Source organism: Pocillopora damicornis, chromosome 4 (assembly GCF_964200805.1).
Source record: "Pocillopora damicornis chromosome 4, jaPocDami1.2, whole genome shotgun sequence".
NCBI classification, from domain to species: domain Eukaryota; kingdom Metazoa; phylum Cnidaria; class Anthozoa; order Scleractinia; family Pocilloporidae; genus Pocillopora; species Pocillopora damicornis.
Window position 1 is genome coordinate 13,239,873 of NC_142673.1, and position 14,423 is coordinate 13,254,295.

The 14,423-nt window shown below is 39.5% G+C and overlaps 1 pseudogene; it reads left to right on the forward strand.

Moving 5' to 3' along the window:
* The first annotated feature begins 3,533 nt into the window (after window positions 1-3,533).
* LOC149046872 (uncharacterized) lies at window positions 3,534-12,759 on the forward strand (annotated as a pseudogene).
* Window positions 12,760-14,423: the final 1,664 nt, after the last annotated feature.

Consider the following 14,423-nt stretch of genomic DNA (forward strand, 5'->3'; position numbering starts at 1 on the left):
ATTGACTTTTAGACGAAGAACAACTTAGTTTTAACATTGGCGGATGTAACAACAAATGGCGCCGGTAGCTGGAATTCTCTTCCTTCCTTAGAAAACCAAGGTTGTTCCACGCTTCAAGTCCTTTCAACCAGACAAAAAAGATTTAGGCTCTCTCGTTTCGTAAATCTCTTATCGCTTGTAACAACGCTTCGAAGAGCAATTTTCTAATTTCTCTTCATCCATGTTTCACTTAATCGTTTATTTTTCATCAGTTGCAGAGACACAAGCTTCAACTTAATCTTCAACTTCGCTTGTGATTTATTAATGAAGATAATTTTAAGTTGACAACCTCAAACTAGAGTGCTTTACGAATATGTTTCGTTTAACCAAAGATATGGAAAACAATATAACAATACAACAATGGACTCGACGAGAGCGTCAAACAAACCATACATGGCCTATAATTTGCCCAAAAAAACCGATGAATATCAATCACATAAGGTTTTTTTGGCATATGATTGGTTGAAAGAGTGACTTAAGTTAATAGGGCCAATCAGAGCGTGTTGAAATGATATCGAAAATATTCCAGCCTAAACATAACGCCGTTGTACAAATGAAAAGAAAGAGTTATACGTGTCGAATAAGAAATTAGTTGCGTTATCTTCTTCCTGTGCCAAGGAAAGTCGTCAAAGGGAAATAGAGCTGAAAGGCTTTCCCCCAACAGTGGTAACAAATGCAATTAAGTATGTAGACTAACAAATGCAATTAATGATGCAGACAAACGCATAACAAAGCACTGATCTCTACATTTTTGAGAGTATCTTCCTTTATCTTTCCTCGTTTCCTACAAGTCGATCCGTCGGCACTTGTGTCTGTTTTTATAGGAAACCCGACAGTCTCGCAACCCAAGAGTACTTTTAAGCACTTTTAAGTAATTTCCTGTTATCTTAAACAGGATAACAGAATTTACAGACACGCTAGGTAGTTTTTTATATAGCCAAGAGAGTATTCTGGCCATGCTCATCAGAGGAATTGTAAATTCTACCTGCTTCATTGAAAGTCTCTGAAAGAGAAAACATCCATTTAACATGTCACGAGTTTCAGCCTTCACACGTGTTTCACTGACGTCCTTTGCCAACAGAACTTGGCGGCACCTAACAATATCATAAATCCCCTGCTGTTAAAAGCATGCGAAAACGGTGTTTCCTTCGTCATTTGATATAAGCTATTGTAGTTTGTTGATATATTGAGGTATGAGTCGATACGAACAAAATGAAAACAGACAAAACAAAACAAAAAAACAAATCAAAAGAGGAAACCGAGGTAAATGCACAACGCGTTCTGCAAATAAGGGGGCACTACTACCAGTTCGAAATTGCATGGGCGTCTGTGTTTCTATGAACCTCCGTAACTTTTGTCCGTGTTCTTAGCGAAAATAAAGCAGATGTCCAATGATACTGGTCCTCGTAATTGCCTTTCACTGAAAGCGATCACTGGCACAAGTTTGACGTATATTGAAATAGGATAAAGCCTTCTGACGCGTAAAGATTGCTGGCAAGTCAATGCCTTTTAATCAGCCTTAAGAGTTTAAGTTTAAATTAAGGCCATAATCTGCCAACTACCAAAGGAACGTCTTCTCCTTCTTTAGTGAAAAATGAGAGAAGAACGAACTTGGCTAACCGACTCTTTCCCGCAAAAAAAGTACCTCCACAATACTTTCACTAGTCTATGATTTGACTGTTTATCATCGTTATCGTTCATTTTAGGAGATTTAAAGTCTTACGCTGCGTATTGGTTGACATTACTATAAGCTTCAGTGTGCGACAACTTCGGCTTTTACAGACGAGAAATTCTGCGCTCTCGCTTAAGAGGAAATATCAGTAGCTCTATCAAACTAAAAACTGTCCTACTATTCCGAAAATAAAATTAAAGTAGTGCAGAACTCCGCCAAACTAACTTCTGTGACGTGACCCGACGGCTTTTTGTAGGAATTATTCAAGTACGTTGTCTATGCTGTCTGCTAGGTGACAATTTCAGAATATTCTGCAGATTTCTGTTTATTTGCTTGCTTCGATCTTTAAGTGTATGCATGTTTTTTGAAGCATTCTATTACTACATGTAAATATACATCTCTCTCGATCGAGTGTTGCCGGCGTTTAATCGCGTGAATTGTAAAATTCATAAAAGAATGAGCCAGCAATGTTTTGACAAGCAGGCTACTGGTAGGTACGTCATGTATAGGGAATTATTATCTACTCAATACATTTTATGTCCCTATGCTTTACATACATACAGTAATGTCCATAATAATTTCCCATACATGACATACTTTCCCAAATTTCCCTTAACGAAAAAGCCGAAGACATAACCAGTTGTTTTCGTGGGAAAAGACATTAAATTTGAAAGACAAGTAAGATGCAAAGGTCTGTATTATTTGTCGCCTAATATAAGGGCCCCCAATAGGTTTTTCGGGATCCGTGATTGGGCTTATTTAGGCCGGGATCTGGGAATTTAAAGTTAGAGAGGAGCGAGATGCAGGATTGCTATCATGAACGGGACTCGGGAATCGGCGACTTTGAGGAGCGGGATTCGGGAAATAATCACTTTGACGAGCCGAGAATCGGGATGTCCGTTGACGAGAATTTATTTTCTCACTCCTAGAAAAGCATCAGGCGAACAGGCTTTCTAGCATTCAGGAGGCGATCGAGCTGTTCAGCGACACTCGAGTTATTGTGTGGCAATGAAAATTATATCAGAAGCGAAGTTGCCAATTTGCCAAAAATCCTCAGTGGCCCAAAGGGTAACAAGGCATCTAAGACTGCTGCGTCAGTTGAAATGCTTAACGGCCGCGAAAACCCCCACGGTGTTAGATTACCCAAGAAACTTTGGAAATGCAGCAAAAGATGGCTTAAAGAAGACAACCCGTTGGGCGGTATACTATTTTACAAATCTAAACTCCTTGGTATCCTGTACTTAGACGTGCCATGATCCTGTCGGCCATACCAGGAATTCAACCGTTACCACCTCTACAGGTGACAGCACAGAGCATATGGAAGATGGGGGACTGGGTGTAAACATTTGTTGCAGCAGTGCGTCAGCGCTCAGTCAGACAGGAAACAAGGATGGCAATAGTTGGAAGTCCCCCTTTGTATCTATGGACTGTTTGTCCATCAGGGACGTGATTTTCTAAGTCCTACCCAGAGCCGCATTTTAGTTGGTTATCTTGCTTTGGGCTAACGATAAGACGTGTTTATCGGAAGAGCGCTTTTTTGCCCACCTTATCTTGAAGTTCATTTTGGTTAAGCTCTCACAAGCGGGACTGTTATGTAAGTGCCCCGGCGTAACGCTGTCCATGGGCGTAACCTGAGGTCTAGCCACCGTATATCGTTGCCGAGATACAGGACGGAGCGTTTTAAGACTAGCTTTTTTCCGTCAATGGCCTTTTTACAATAGTGATGCATTTTTATATAGCTTGTATGTATATAAATATATATGTATATGTTTTTTTCTTCCAGTGTAACGGATCGATTTACGAGCAAAAAGACAGCGCCGCCATGGGGAGTCCGGTTTCCGCTAACCTCTACATGGAGAGTTTCGAAGAACAGGCGGTAACTACATCATCCTACGAGCCTAGGATCTGGAAACGCTACGTGGACGATACCTCTACCATCCTGGATCGTAGATGACTTCTTACAGCATTTAAACAACCAGCAGCCTTCCATCCGCTTCACCATGGAGGCAGAGAAAGACAACAAACTCGCGTTTCTAGACACCGCAGTTTTAAGAGAACCTAACGGTCGCCTCACCACCAGCGTATAGACGAAGTCCACGCACACCGATCAATACTTAGCGTATGATTCACACCACCCTCAATCAGTAAAACGCGGTATTGTTAAGTGCCTTTACGAGCGCGCCAAACGTCTCGTAACAAAATCCTCTGTCATCTCTGAGGAGAAAAAACATCTGTCATCTGTTTTGGTTTCTGATGGTTATTCTTTTTCTTTCTTGCAGAAACTTACCAAGACCGGAAAGCCAAACAACAGTGCCGAACCCGCCAACGAGTTTAAAGCTACTGCGGTTTTATCTTATGTCAAAGGTCTGTCCGAACAGCTTCACCGTTGCCTACAACAACAAGGCGTACGCCCTGTTTTCAAGTCGGAGACTACGCTAAGATCTCAGTTAGTACGACCAAAAGACACTGTCGACCCGGCTAAACAAGATGGCGTAGTTTACAGGATTCCCTGTGAATGTGGCAAGGTATACATCGGAGAGACTGGAAGACCTATGCAAGACAGAATTAAGGAGCACGATCGAGACATTCGACTCGCCCGTACCGAGACCTCCGCCGTTTCAGAGCATGCCCACAACACCGGACACAAGCCACTCTGGAACGAAGTAAAGTTTATTGATCGTGACCCTTATTACTTCACGCGTAGGGTCAAAGTGGAAATTCACATAGGACTTCACCCTAACAACATCAACAGGGATAGTGGAATAGAAATTCCAGAAGCGTGGATGCCCACGATCAAAAAACACAAAAACAAGAGAGCTGTTCGACAGCGGACCGCCGAGGGAGCAAATCACTGATCAGCAAGGATCGAAATGCACCTATCAGAGCTGTTTAAAAACAACCAATTACAGCAGAGCATCATGCCTTATAAGATCACGCATAACCAGTCGACCGCCTGAAGAAGACTAGCAGTATGCAGTCGAAACGTCTTGTACACGATATTTAAGACATATCGTGAAATCGCGGCCTTTGTAATGTCCATACAAGCCAATACGAGCTGGAATAATCTTCTTCTCGGACGAAACGTATGTTTGGGATACATTGACGTCTCTCGAATGTTATTTTATGCCGTACACTCACGAATTTAGGTGTATGAGCTATTGCCGTTCCTAGCCAGCGCGAGAAAAGTAACAGTTGGTTCTACAGTTGGTTGCAAATGAACAAGGCAACTGCGCTACCTTGACTCTATCAATTCGAGTTGAATTAAGGGGTTCTTTGACACTCGATTACTTATATGGCATCACAATAAAGACTCAGAACAACTGATACTCGTACACTACATAGGATAAATAATATCTGTTGCACTGTTGCGAGAGGGAGGAAAGTATTACCAGAAGTGTACACTCTTTGAAAGCTACGTGACGTTTCAGAGATCTCTATATCTTAGGCAGTCACAAAACATCGACCCTCTCTTAAATTTATTCGGAAAAAAGAACTTACCAAACTCCTTGTTGAATCGATTGGAATTTGACCAATAAGTCGGTTGTTTCAATTTTGCTTATTTCTCGGGCTGTTATAGAACAGTTCATAAATTGACTAATGGATAACTGTTTTGAAATACCGGTCGAAATTTGTCTTTCTGTTTTTGCGTGCAAACCAAGGGTAGACAAAGTTTTTATCACAATTAACAAGTATTTCTGGGGCTCACCTAGCCGCATCGTCGGTCAGAGTCAAGACGCACACATTCATCACTGTGATCAAAGCGCAATGAAGTACCTTAATCGATACTTACGGTATCAAACCATTGTGTATGACAGGGTGAGCCTAATTTTTCTGTCGAGGTCGACGTGACTTCGCATTAAAAGCGTTTTCGACGGAACAAACTAGTGAGCATCACAGCACGAACTTAGAAGGTAAAAACTTTATTTATCTCCCACGCATATCGTTTGGGAATAGCAGACTTCATCAAGGAGTTTTACATGTAGGGTAAATAAGCTTGCTCATTTACAAATAGTAAATAAATTGTATCTTTATTATTGAAGCCAGCGGAAGGAATTCGTCAGATGCGCCTACGGTGCTCTACATGCGTGACATTTTTCGGACGTTACATATACGGGTACGTGATTCGCACGTGATATGTTTACAAAGGTCTTAGAATGCTTCATTATATGGATTTGCCTTCTGCGACTAAAAGGCTAAAAGCGAGTTTCTCGAGTGTAATTGCTTTTGATTTCTCAATTTATGTTGTCGCGAACACAGTTTTTGGAAGACACGAAACAAAAAACTTATCGGGACCTAGTTTCATGTTCCAATAGCAATAAATAGCAAATAAAAACACGTTCTCTAGAGAAATAAAGTTATGAATAACAGAGGTTCTTTAAAACAAATAGTGATAGAAAGGGTTTCAGTTCTGGTCAAAATTGAATTTTTATAGCCTGCTTCCAAATCTGGGGGAACGCGCTAAGGGAATAAAAAAAACGTTCATGTGTGATAATGCAAGAAAGAGAAAAAAATACAAATAAAGAAAAAATAGATAACATAGGTACCCGTGTTGCTTGCACTTTGGCAGCGTGCAAACATCTTTTGAGCCAGACCTACACACCTAAACCCGACACCACGCAATTAAACTCGAAAGAGTGCTTGTATCAACTGGCTCGAACGTGCACGCGGGAAAGGCCATGACATTCAGCGAAAATGATGGCAAATGCAAACGACATTTGCAGTTTGCCAAAAAATAGGCAAATAAAATAACAATAAGTGTTACCTTGAAAAAAAAAAGGTAAACAATTTTTACTTCTCAAGAAAGGTCACGCTACAAATAGTATTTCTACGTGGAATTTCTTGGTGGCGGAAAGTGGAAACAACATTTCCAGTCTTATTTTCTAATAACATGGTGTATTCAATGAATTTCATGGGGCTATTGATATTTCTTTTAAAATAAGGGGGCAGAGTTTTCCGTCATCCAGGGTCTGAAAAGCCGAAGTTGCGACTCACACGGGAACTTGTACGTCAACAAGCACGCGACATGTGACTTTATAATCTCCTCTCCTGTTACAGTTTCCTTATTGTAAACTGTGCGATAATGATAATAAACAATTAAATCATAGACTAATGAATGTCTTGTGCCATATAAAAGCCATATTTGTTGATTTTAGCAATCTCCAAAGTAATAAACAACAGAAGAAAGAAACGCTACGATTTTCTAATCAACATTTCGCCCACATGCATCTCTTTAAACGCGAAATTTTCCATTCCTACAAGAAATCTCGAAAGTTTTTCATATTTCTTGCATGATTAGACCAACACTTCGGCTTGTTTTGGTCCGTTCGCGTCATCGAACTTCGCAGAGAGTGGAAGTTGACTCGGCTGTTACGGATTAATTTCGTTTTCTTGTGCTCCAGAGGGCAACCCTGACGTTTGTTGGTGTGATACTGCTAAAGTGTCGGGCATTTTATGGGTCAGGGACCGCTGCCACTATACATGATTCGAGACTAATTGAACAACAACACCTTTATTAAAAAAAAGCGACCCGTGTAAACACATGGTCCCAGTATGCAACGCGCAAGGTTAACGTGATTGACATCGGTAGGGATTGGCCTAACCCTGCACCTCCCCTCCTAGTACCGAACTATCTATTGAAACTGAATATCAAAGATAATCTAACGTCCAGCGAAAATTTTCCTATCAAAGTCTGTCGATAAAATTGTAGAGGCAAACGACTCGATAGGGCATAACCCAAATAGAAACAACATTACTGGGATAACTGCCTTAAACAAAGTCAAAAAAAATTAATGTCCACAGTAAACTACAAGTCCAACTGGTTAGAGGGTTGACTAGCCTTCCAGAGCGTGTTTGTATCAGTGCCTATTCTCTGAAAACAGGCTGCTTTTGGCAAGTTTCTGAGGTAACACAGGGGGACTGAAATGTACCTGCTGAATATCCTTCCGAGTCATTCACAGAGTATCTGGGAGAGCTGGTAATATGGATAAACCCATATCTGGCAGCAAATTCTCAGAAGAATTCTGCACTGAAGCATGGCCCATTATCTGAAATCACTATATCTGGTATTCCATGAGTTGCATAAAGCTCTTCGGATACTGTGACAACGCTCTCTGCAGTTTGGGATTTAAGAGAGTGTCTCATATCAAACTCTTTCCCCAGCGCGACGAACATTTGTTTTTCTCGGTTCCAGGTGTACGCGACCACTAAGCCTTCGTGATGCACAAACATGCTCTCTGTTGCGAATTTTCAAAATGGCGGACAGGCTAAAGAGGGAAATAAAAAAAGCAAAGCGATTTTTCAACAAATACTTGACATAAACCCCCGTTAGAAAGGCGAATCCACAATAGAAAGATACAAAACTGTATGATATTGAGATCAGGGAGGTTGACAAAATCAACAAGAGAGGTTGAAAATTCATGACGTTGGCTATAGCACATGCTTCGATGAATGGACACCCTTGAGGGCCGATAGAGGATCTGGATATTTTCCGTTTGTTCGCAGCGAAAAGCTGTTCATTCCCTCGGAAAACTCTCTAGAGGATAGAAAAGAATCGTTCCATGGCCAACTTGCTCGTGAAATAAAGAAAAAGCTTTGGTCTGGACGGCGAGAGGACCCTGATATAAACATAGACCTTAATGTTGACCAAGATGTTTTCATGGAAGGTGTTGGGAGTGTTTTGCCCGGTGTTCTTCAACGAGGGAAGATGGTTTACCAATCGGAGTCAAATAGGGTGCTTGATTCATATCTGGGGCTGAAGTGGGATGAAAGAATTTTAAATGTAGCTGAAGATTTTGCCTATGTAATTCCAGGAACTATTTAGTATCGGCTGGGACAAAGAAGTCCAATCATTGAATACAAGCTCATCGTTGTAGGTGTTCTTAAACCCTTTCATAACCTGCTGCCTCCAGGAACTGAATCCTGTTTTTCTTCAGAAACAGTTGTTTGAGGGCATCAACCCCTTTGTGAATTGTGGATCTGAAGAAATCTTTAGAAGCTCTATTATTGTATTTTTCCAAGCCTTGCTGTGTGTAAAATGCTATGTTCTGATAAAGTGACAGGAACTCAGGAACATGATAACATAGTGCATGCATGTAGGGAGTGACATCTTTTGCTTGGTAAACTTTGAGAAAGTGCTCAAACCATGATTTGCTATTTCTTTGCAGTTCAAGAATACCCTCTTCAGATGTAAAATCTAGCCTCAAATCACCAATTATGTCCATAGATTTAGCCCAGATCACTTGTATGTCTTTGTTTTGACAAGCATAGGTCAGAATTTTTATATTCTGAAAGAGTTTCAACTTTTCTGGTTCAGTAAGATCTCTATATTCCAGCTTTTTGCTCTCTTTGTTGATTCTAAAATTAAAAGTGATTCCCATACTTTTGATAAATTCTTCATAACATGCCATGTGTTTATATTTATCTCTTGGGAATCTATCAGAGGTTTTTTTTCTTGTAAACAAGTTAATCAAAACATCTGAAATCCTCAGAAAAAAATGTAATATATCTATGATGACAAGGTCCATAGGTATAAAATCAAATAATGGTTGTGCCTTACAGTTTAATTTCCTTCCAGTGGAAAACCTTGCTATTTCGGTGACAGTTCTAGCACCAAATTTGGGGTCATTAATTGACCATGTTTTGCTTGTGTCCCACCATTGCTCCTTGGGACACTTGCACCACACACAAGCATAATCCTCATTTGCCCTGCCTAAACCACATACCAGTGCTAAAAATTTCAAATCTCCACCTAAAAAGTATTCAATTTTATAGGTGCAATTATTTGCACTTATCTCCTTTAAGTTTGACATTTCCATTTGAAGGTCTGCTAGGCTGTCTCTCAGATTATGATATGTCTCTGTAGTTTTTATAACAGCAAGTACATAATTTCCCTTCTCAGCCATTGCCACATCCTTTTCATTGAGAATAGTAAATGTGAAGTTGACAACTGTAAGCCGCTTTCCAATATTTGTACCATCACCGCTAAGCTTGATCTTAATAGTTTCTCCATCATTGATTTCTCCATTCTTCTGAAGCCTAACAATGTGATCTTGCAAACTTTCTGCAAATCCTAACTGAACACCTTCAGCATCTCCTGGTGTTGGTTTCAAGTTCCATTTACTATTTAGCTCATTAATTCGCTTCTTGATGGAATATGTATTGGGGAGACCATTAGCCTTAATGGCAATTTCATGCCAGGCTTCATTTGAAATATTGAATTTATCTTTGAGGTAGAGCCACATATTTATGTTATCAATGTCATAATTATCAAGGGCCTTTGGGTCAGACTCTGTAAATGGTAGCTCTCCCTCTCCAACAAGATTGAAAGTTTCATATTGATTAGTCTCAGTGTTGAGGACTTCAATTTTGGTTGCAACAAAATTGTACAGCCCAAGAAAAGAGTGTAGTTTGGTACTCGTCCTTCAGTTGGTTTTTAATTCTCTTTTGATGGTGCTTAGAATAGTCATAAAACTTCTTCTTAGCAGGGCCTCTACCTTTTTTCCCATTTTTAATCACTTTTTTGGCCAATTGAATAAATTTTTTTCTTGTAGAAGGCCCCTTTCTTCTCAGCTTTCTCGAGAGCTTCTCGGGCTTTTTCATCCACTCGCAATCGCTTTGCCTTCTCCTGTACCAACGATTCTTCTAATTTTCTTTTTTCTCCCCTTAACTGGCTGTTCTCATCTTTAAGCTGATGCACATCAACCTCGTTGTAATACACCTTAAATCGATACCGAGGGCCCGCTTCCAAATTGCTAAGAAGTGCATTTAATTGCCTTCCGCCACGATTACTAGCTTTCTTGACAGCTTTCTGAAGGCTGAATATTTTCTTTCTGAAGACTTCTGAAATGCGGCTATTGATTATTACACCTCGTATACCTGATTGCTCAAACACTTTGTTTACGATTGTTGAAAGGACCGACTCATGGTTTTCTCCGTCTTCGTCTTTATATTGCTTTGAAATAGTATAGATTAGTAAGCTGAAACGAAAAATTAATCGGGGAAGTTTACGAAAAATACAGCCAACAAGCTTAGAAAAGGCATTTATTTAGACTTCATACTGCGACAAACTTCACAAATCTTACTTGTTTATCTCGTAAGTAAACGATGGCAGATTAATTCCCGAAGCGCTCTCTGATTTTCCAGATCCCTCTCCTACTGCTTTCACGCTTACAAAACAGGAAAAAATCAAAAGGAGGAAGATACAGCTGTTTTGAAACGCCATTTGACGAGGGTAAATCTGCTTTTTGTTCGACACTTTACATATCAAAACAAAGGAAATTTGTTACTCTTTTTGATTCTGGCGGTACATTTTTAATTTGCGCCTGCGTAAAAGAGGTATCGTTTGAAACCCTTCTCTTGGTTGTGTTTTGATCAAAAACGCCTTGTTAATTTCACGCAACCGCTCGGAGAAAAGGTAAAAATGACGGGGGTAAATCTGCTTTTTGTTCGACACTTTACATATCAAAACAAAGGAAATTTGTTATTCTTTTTGATTCTGGCGGTACATTTTTAATTTGCGCCTGCGTAAAAGAGATATCGTTTGAAACCCTTCGCTTGGTTGTGTTTTGATCAAAAACGCCTTGTTAATTTCACGCAACCGCTCGGAGAAAAGGTAAAAATGACGGGGGAAAAACTTTACCTTCAAGTTAGAAAATTAGCGAAATAGAAAGCCAAAATATTATAGTTTAAAATTTCAGAGGTACATTGAGTGCTTTTTCCGTAGAGAATTCGCACGATGGTAAAATATTCGAAAATTACACTCGATTTGAGTGGGGCGTTGAACTGGGCGTGGTCGCTATATTCATGTTAAGACTATTTGTACCCCATGAGTTTGATATGTGTAAGAGCGGTCCGGTCGATTTTGCTTGAGACACGGATTTCGCTCGTTTCTCGTGTGTTGTAAGACATTCATGTACCTATACTAAAACCACAATCAGTTTGATCGGATCTCTTTATTTTTCAGAGTTTTACGGAAATTAAATTTCCCTCGAGCGAAGGCTTGTCGTGACACTTTTCAAGACTTTAATTTCATACAACTTTGGAGGACAATTTACAAAAAACTACGGAACTCAGCAAAAAACAAATACCACAGCCATGTATATTAACTCTGTCTTATCTATCGAGGCGACTTTCGTAACCATCACGTGTCAATTAAGGAAACAGGAAGACTTGAACGACACCTTATCGGTTCACCTAAATCACACACGCCAAAACCGATCAAATTCAAGGTAAATTTTTGAAAACGTGAGGCGTTCTTTACTGATCCAACTAACATAGCTAGGAAGTAGGTGCCATAGAAAAGGTAACTACAGAAAAAAACTTTGCGGCCCGACCTTTACGAGAACTTTATAATTCCGTGAACCTACCTAATTTTCGGCAATCTCCAAGTTTGGCCGCCATTTTGAGAGACTTGTCAACATGAAGCGTAACCGATATAAATCAAGCAGGTAGATTTAAAACCGTCAGAAACACATACGAAAGCAATTCAAATGAACTTTACTTTCAATTCAAGCGGCAAAATTTAAAATTGTTCGTTAAACTTACCATTCCCATGCGACCATTTCTTCCAACAATTCAAACACTACAACTTTCTGAATTCCCCTCGTCGATTCCACCGCAAGAAATAGCCTGTGCCACCCAAGCTTCGACTCGAATGTGAAGTACGAATCAAACAACACAACTGCTTCATCTTCGCGGCAATATCACGCTGGTATTTTGATTTTCTGATCGACAAGAACGGTGATCAGAATCGATCGGTTTGTTTACCTCATAAACGTGACCGCTGACCAGCTGCTGAGTGAAAACAGTACGGTTCAGTGGCGAGGGGCGGGGTGTGTTGAAGGCCTAAATGTAATAACTGTCCTAAATGTAATAAAGTCCTAAATGTAATAACATTTGGTCCTAAATGTAATAAAGTCCTAAATGTAATAACATTTGGTCCTAAATGTAATGACATTTAGTCCTAAACGTAATAAGCCTCCAATGCAATCGTTTAACTCCTTCGGTGCATTTTTGTTATAGCGGACATCCACATTGAGATGTTGAAGTGACAACTGTTGCATCAAAAAACCGCTGACCAGTATATATGTCACATTAAGGGGCTCGCTGATATCAATCAACGTCTTTTTACTTGCTAGACATAAGAAATATCAGCAGTCGAAGTATGGTCCTTTGAGCGGTTTATTGATCGAGTTGAAAATCATTTCCAGCCCAAAGTGGGCTAGTGCTTGGCTGGAAGCTCAATAGGATGGAATCGATTTGTACGTAATCATTAAGAAAAAGAAAAAAAGAAGAAAAATAAAAAAAAATTGACTACAATTGATGATGAACTGGCATGCTATTGTTGATGTTATCGTTCGTGTTAAAGTCTTTAGTAGTGATGCACCATTTTAGAGCAGTTTGAATGATTTCGCTATGTCACATGTTTATCCAAAAGAAAATTATTATCAGAAGCGTTCCTGAAATTTTGCACATCAATGATATTTAGTGTCAATTGATTTTAATGATGCATTTGAGTTCATTTTTTAGGATGACTATCCTGATTTATTCAATTTTGCACCTGGGATATTGCATTTCTAGCCCCCTATGGATTTACTCCACCTCAGTAATCAGTTCATGTACCATATGACTATAAGTGGAAACTGTTGAGCTTTCTTTTTTTTCATTCATTTATTTATCTATTCATTTTCTCCCCTCACGGTGGGGAGAAGAGATGAAGACAAAAAATGAAATATAAACACCAGATCAACTTTAAAATATATGTTTTCCCAATATTTCGGTTCGGGAACTGATGCACCCGTCTTAAGGGGCTAAAGGAAAAAAATGAAGGGTTCATTAGACCATCAACTGACCATCGTGTTGAATGTTGTAGCTCAATGGTTCAATTTGCCCGGAATTTGTCTAACGTATAAGTCGGTGGACTTCCTTTTCCTTGTAATTCGGTTCATGAAGTGTAAACTTCAGCACTGATGACAGAAGTATATCGTCAAAATCTGTTGCACTTAAGAGTCTGAGCCAATGATATAAAGAGAGCCACTGGTCAGCGTTCTCATTGCTTTTGCGTCCGTTAATTTGATGCCAAAAGTACATCAGTATCAGTATAAGGTTTTGTAACCAATGCTTCTCAACCAACATCTTTAGCAAATAAGAAGACGCTGATTAATATCAGTGAGCCCGCAATATGCCGTGAATATTGGTCAGAGGATTCTTTGGTGCAACAGCTGTCACTTTCACATCTCACTGTTAGCGCAGTTAAACGATTGCATATGAGCCTTATCACATTTAGGACCGAACGTTATCACATTTAGGGCTTTATTACATTTAGGACCAAATGTTATTACATTTAGGAATTTATTACATTTAGGACAGTTATTACATTTAGGACTTCAACAGGGTGAGGGTGGGTGCGGGCAGATTATCAGAAGATTTTTGGGAACATTCGAACATATGCATTAAAGTATCATGATAAACATTAGGATTCTCAGCCTTAATGCGAAGGCATGCCTCGTGTTGCAGACAACTTTTATTTTACTTAGTATTCTTTTTTATTTCAAATACATTTCGTGACATATCTGCTCGAAAAGAGAAGAAATTCTTTATTAGATGAAAGGTACTTAAGTGCACATCACGTTGAAAAAAATTAGATCTATGTGTAAGTGCTTTTAATTACAGATGGAAATATGTACAATATTGCTCGGTTGATAATCAATAATGT